Source organism: Lolium rigidum, chromosome 5 (assembly GCF_022539505.1).
Source record: "Lolium rigidum isolate FL_2022 chromosome 5, APGP_CSIRO_Lrig_0.1, whole genome shotgun sequence".
Lineage (NCBI taxonomy): Eukaryota > Viridiplantae > Streptophyta > Magnoliopsida > Poales > Poaceae > Lolium > Lolium rigidum.
The window spans coordinates 226,829,549-226,836,317 of NC_061512.1; positions in this window are offsets into that span (position 1 = coordinate 226,829,549).

Below are 6,769 nucleotides of genomic sequence, written 5' to 3' on the forward strand. Positions count from 1 at the left end.
GATGCCATCCGCTTTCCTAGCGAAGAAAGCTACCCCAATCCTCCAATGGAATACCGGGTTAGTTTTGTTGACCATCTAATCCGTGGCCTCTCTCCCCCGATCCATGATTTCCTCCGCGGTCTCCTCTTTGTTTACGGGATTCAGTTGCACCAGCTGACTCCCAATTCAATCCTTCATATTTCTATTTTTATCACTCTTTGTGAGTGCTTCCTTGGAGTCGCTCCCAATTGGGCTCTTTGGAAGCGCATTTTCTGCCTTCGCCGCAATGGCGCGCACAACGCCACCTACAACATAGGTGGCGTAGTTATCTGTGTCCGAACCGATGTCGATTATTTCGACGTCAAATTTCCCGATTCTGTCCAAGGATGGCGCAAGAGGTGGCTCTATATACACGAAGAAAGCGCCAATTCCGTGGAACACAACATAGTTCCCTTCGACGGAAACGCAAAGATTCAACGCCGCCACTCCTGGGACGCCGAAGTTTCCGAAGAAGAGAAGAAGGCGACGAAGCTCTTATGTCTCGTATTCATCAGCTCCAAAATACTCGAGGCAAAGAGTTATCTGGTGTCCAAATCACAGCCTACTTTCTTAGAATTAGAGTGCAGCCTCTTCAGGCTCGCAAAAATCCCCTTTGGACGTACTCTGGTGACAATGACGCCAATAGGCTCTCCAGTGATCTTTCTGTGAAGGACTTGGAGAAGCTTGTTCGAAGAATTACTTCGCTGAGTAAGAAGGATCCTATTCCTTCCTCCTGTCGCGTGGCACCCTACAACTCCACCAATCCTCTCCCCGAGGTATTTTGCCTTCTCGAATTTTTATCTTGTTCTGAATTTTCCCTGCATCTCATTGTATTAATATCTCGCTATTTTTTCCCTTTGTCTCTATTTTTTTATAGGATCACCCTACTATGGCTTCCCTTCCTCCTCTTCCTGAGGATGGAGAAGTCGAAGAAATGGGTATAGTTGCCGAAGATGCTCAAGGCTCTTCTGTTCCTGAAAGTGAAGTCGCGGGTTCTCACAAATCTGCGGCTTCTCATGAGAAAGAGGTTGATCTGAGGCCAGTGAATCGACTGAATCCCTTCCTCCCGCTGTTTCTCCAAAGAACAAAAGGAAAAGGACTGAAGCCGAGGATTCTGGCATTTCTAAGGCTGAAGAAGTTGTTCCTTCTCATCCGAAGGCAGCTTATGATCCTTATGTTGAATCCCTCATCAGCTCGTAAGTCAACTTTATCTCTCCCCCCTTCTTTTTTGTACTCGAAATATTTATATTGTCTTGCTTTTTATACTGTCGACTTTTTGTTCACTAGTGATGAGGAAGAAGAAGTACCAGTTACTGACGTAGCTCCTCGGACAAGCACGTCACGTATTGTGCTTGTTTCAGACACGCTAGTTGAAGGAGATGAAACATCGCCTCCCCAACAAAACGTCGTCACCACTACTCCACCATCGAGCCCCCTTGTCCCTTCGCCAAAAAGGGCAAGGGTTGAAATGATCGTTGAGCCTCCTCCTCAACCGAGCAGCTATTCGTCGCAGCTCTTGGATGATGTAAGTTTATCGAGATCTATCTTTCCTCTTTTTTGCTTTTATGGAACCTTACTTTTTGTAATGCCGAAGTTTTTCCCTTCTTTTCTTCTTCTTTGACAGCCTATGATCAAGGATCTTATCCGCATCGGGTCTCAATTTATTGGGTACCGCGAGTATGCCAGCAGAGCCGAAGGTAACGACTTTTATACTTGCTGTTTTTCCCTGGTTTTTTACTCCTGCTGCCTGTCGTTATTTTTGATCTTTCTTTTCCACATCTCAACAGAAAAACTTGCGGAGGCTAACCAACGTGCCGAGACATTTGCTCGAAAACTCGAGCAAAGTGAAACGGCTCGTAAGAAGGCTGAGCTTGCCGCTAGCGAAGCTAGAGCTGAAGCTGATGATGCTAAAGCAAAGGCCGCTAGTGTCGAAGAATTGCAGCAGAGGCTCAAAGATGCTGAATCTGCCTTACACGAGCAAAAAACTGCGCAGGCTGCACGTGAGCAAGGGGTCATCAAGCGTTTGAAGTCGCAATGTCGACGTACGCTGAGTAATATCCTCAATTTCTTCTATTTTGTTGCATTTCCTGTATCTTGGTTTTCGACTAATACTTTGTCTCGTGTGTCAGCCCAAACAGGCCAAGATTATGATCTGGAGAATCCCGTCAATGACCCTCTCCTTGACGCACTTTCTCTTTTGGAGCTCCATGGACGCGAAATTCGTGAAGGCGTGGCCAATGCTAATGGGGCTTTGTCGGCGTTGTTCCCCTACTTCTTCCCGAAGAAAGAGGAACCTTCGACTTTCCTTGACCTTGCCAAGCTTTTCAATACATCAGAAGATCTTGGGCTGAAGATGCGCCATGAAAATATGAAGGTGGCTGTTGAAAATACTTGTTGCTCCGGTTGCTTGACGACCGACGGACTCTCGACTCGGATGAAGGTTGGCGACACCGATCAGATAGAACAGTCGAGGTGGAAGTTACTGATGAAGGCGGCCAAGCCCAATACGAAGAAAATCTTAGCTTATCTCGGGATCAAGCCAACGTCGACTCCTAGTTCGTCAAGGCCGGAGGTCTAGTTGCATGCCTCTGTTTTTCTTTTGCTTCTTTTGCTCTTGTCGCCAAAGTAGTCTTTTGGCGACACGTATTTCCTTAGCTCCACTGTAGTGCCCTTGTAATTATTCCCAAGAGATTAATGAAGAACTCTATCTTTGCCTGTTATTTGATGTTGTCCTGTTTAAATTTCAGTTGATATTTGATAACTATACTCCAACTCCTACTCCTTCCAATGCTTCGCCTTCTTCCCGCGCGGAGAGAACTGTTACTGATACTGCACCTGTCGATGATACCTTGTCGCAAGAATTGGATGAGCTTCGACAACAACTTCAGTATGCGAAGAAGCAAACACTTCTGATGATGGAGCAATTTCGTAGGTCATCTGAAGCCGAAAAAGTTGCCCTTCAGCAAGCTCGCGAGGCTGTGGCCGCTAAGGAGGTTCTCTGTTTACGAGGCTGAAAAGGCGAGTCACTCGAGAAAATTTCATGCTCGAGTTAATGAATGAAGCCAGTGCAGATATGTCGGGTATGTTTGTCTCATCCTATAATGTCTTTCATCTTCATGCTATTGTCTCTTAGAGGTTTTCCTTTCGTTGTTTTGGTAGGTGCCTTCATTGATGCTGCTGCCGAGGAAGAGAGGGTAAACACTAGGACAAACCTCCTTGTTAATCTTTCCTTGGATCATGGTTCTTTGTTTTGGGCTACTCCAGAGAGGACCCGCCAAATTACCAGATTTCAAGATCGCACCTCTCAAACCCGTGATTTCCTTCACTTCTGTACCAAAACCTTATCCATGGTTTACAACTCTATGTTTCCTCGGAATGTCCAACCAAAAACTCTTCCTGAATTGATGGAAAGGTTCAAGGATGCTCGCAGTATCCACGATTTTGTCAAAGCACAAGCGGTAGCTGGTGCCAGATTTGCTCTTATCATGCTCCAGATCTGCCACTCGAAGCTTGACCTTACCCAAGTTGTCGAGAAGGTTCATCAAAAGGTAAAACGTCGGAGAGTTGGTGTTGATAGGATTAACACGAAGGTTACGCCTATAGCCGAAGAAATGATTGAGGACCTGCTTCGGATGGATGCCGACTTTTTTGCCGATGGCCATTATGCCGATTTTCTTGGTGCTGCTCCTGAAGAGAACAGAGTTACTCTTGATGACATACTTAATCAAGACTAATTATTTTCTTCTTGTAGATATTTTTCCTTTGTAATCCATGACTATATTGTAAAGCAACCATTATATTGCTATGTCTGTCTAGCCCCCGAGTGTTTCGGTGACTCTTTACTATTTGCGAGGTTGTGAACCAAGGCATTTATATATTTGAGGCAAATATGAGCCCCCGAGCTTTTATTGAGTACTATTTTGTATTTTTATTGACTCACGAGGTATTTGAATACCAAGGTAAGGTTTTTCTTTTGTCGATGAACTATATTGGAATTTGTCGGACCAATGACTTTGGTCATGTTGATAAAGAAGAAAGGTGATATGGCCACTATCTTTATTATATTGCAGCACCGCGAGCCCGCCTCATTAAAAACCTTCTCGGCCCCACTCGGTGCCCCGAAAAAGGAAAAGAGTGCGTCCGAAAACTCGCGGGCGTTTCGGTACATTGAAGTTTTACAAGGACTATATTTCGACTCTAGGCGTAGAACCGCCTAAGTTGCGCCACGTTCCGGGGGTTTGGCTCCTCCACCCCTGTCTTCTTGTCCTTTATCCTGTATGCTCCTCCTCCGATTACTTCCGTGACGATGTAAGGGCCAAGCCATGGTGACTCGAGTTTTTCATGACTTTTTTGCGTGAGCCGAAGAACTAGGTCGCCCACCTGAAAAGATCTTGGCCGCAAACGTCGACTGTGGTAATTCTTCAAGTCTTGTTGATATTTGGTTACCCGAGATAGTACTTCGTCTCGAGCTTCGTCGAGTGCATCTACATCGTCTTCCGGTCTGTTTTTGACGCTTCTTCATCATATGCTGTGACTCTAGGGGAGTCATGCTCTATTTCTATTGGAAGTACTGCTTCCGCGCCATGGACTAGAAAAAACGGGGTTTCTTGTGTCGCCGTATTTGGTGTTGTTCGGATGCTCCACAGCACACTTGGTAGTTCTTCAGGCCAGGTATGTCGAGCTTTTTCTAAAGGTCCCAACAGACGTTTCTTGATGCCATTGCAGATTATGCCATTGGCTTTCTCGACTTGCCCATTGGTTTGAGGATGTGCAACCGACGCAAAGTTCAGACTTGATACCCACCTCTTTGCAATAGTCTTTGAATTCCTTGGATGTGAAGTTGCTTTGCCGTTGTACCGTGACAATGCTGTGGGGCACTCCAAATCTAAAAACGAGGCCCTTTATGAATTTTACTGCAGATGCTCCGTCTGGTGAATTTATCGGCTTCGCTTCTATCCATTTTGTAAATTTGTCGACAGCTACTAGCATGTATTCCTTTCCTCCTGGCCACGATTTGTGTAACTTGCCCACCATATCGAGTCCCCATTGTGCAAAGGGCCACGACAAAGGTATTGGAGCTAGCTCTGCTGCTGGAGAGTGAGGTTTTGCGGCAAACCTTTGACACGCGTCGCAAGTTCGTACTATGTCCTTAGCGTCCTCAATTGCTGTTAACCAGTAGAATCCTGCCCGAAAAACCTTGGCTGCGATAGCTCGACTACTTGCGTGATGGCCACATATTCCTTCGTGTACATCCTTCAGAATTATTCTTCCTTCTTCAGGTGTGATGCACCTTTGCAAGACGCCTGAGATACTTCTCTTATATAATTCTCCCTTAACCACTGTGAAAGCTTTGGAGCGTCGAATTACTCGCCTTGCCTCGGCTCGGATCGTCGGGTATTTCTTTCCTGAGTATATATGATATGTATGGCTGCATCCATGGTATCTGTATTACCATGACCAGGTCTTGCTCTTCTTCTTCTTCCTCTTGCTTCTCCTTGGTAGCCCCCGAGGGTTTCTTCTCCTTCTTTTTTGATTTTATCGACTCAGTGGATCTCTCTCGTTATCTCTTCCCAAAATACACCTGGTGGGACTGCAAGGCACTCTGCGACCCGATGTTTGCAAGAACGTCGGCTTCGTCGTTGCTCAATCTACTAATGTGATTTACTTCGCATCCATCGAATAACTTCTCGAGCTCGTTGTATACCTCCTTGTATGCCATCATGCTATCATTGACTGCGTCACATTGGTTCATAACTTGCTGAGCTACCAACTGTGAATCGCCAAAGATTTTTAGCCGAGTTGCTCCACAGGCTTTCGCCATCTTCATCCCGTGTATGAGAGCCTCATATTCTGCTTCATTGTTAGATGCGTTAGGGAATGTCATCCGAAGGATGTACTTCAACTTGTCGCCTTCAGGTGATATGAGTACTACTCCTGCGCCAGCCCCTTCTAGTCTCTTGGACCCATCAAAATTCATAGTCCAGGTTCTTGATAAATCTGGGGGTCCTGTATTTTGCAACTCCATCCACTCGCGATGAAGTCCGGTAGTATTTGCGACTTTATTGCTTTTCTTTTTTCATACGTGATGTCCCGAGGGGAAAGTTCTATTCCCCAAAGGGAGACACGACCCGTAGCTTCGGGTTGTTCGAGTATATTTGACAAAGGAGCTTCATTGACCACTATGATCGGGTGTGCCGAAAAATAGTGGCGCAATTTTCGTGCTTGTCGTGAACACTCCATATGCTAGCTTTTGGTACCGAGGGTACCTTTGTTTTGAGGGCGACAAGACTTCGCTTACGAAGTATACTGGTCGTCTGTACTCCATGGATTTTCCCTTCTTCTTCTCTTTCGACAACTAACACCGTGCTAACCACTTGGGGTGTGGCTGCAATATACAGCAGGAGAGGTTCCTTTTCCTTTGGAGCCACCAGGATTGGTGGTGTCGATATTTTTCGCTTCAGATCCTCGAAAGCTCGATCGGCTTCTTCGTTCCACTGGAATTTATCTCCTTGCTTTATCAGCGCATAAAATGGTAACGCTTTTTCTCCTAACTCGGCGACAAATCTGCTCAAAGCTGCGACTCGCCCAGTTAGCTGCTGTATTTCTTTCAACTTCGTTGGCTTTCTCATTGTTACTATGGCTTGTATTTTATCGGGATTTGCTTCAATCCCTCTTGCTGAAACTAGAAACCCCAGAAGTTCTCCCGCTGGGACGCCAAAAGACACTTCGTCGGGTTCGGCTTGAGGCAGAA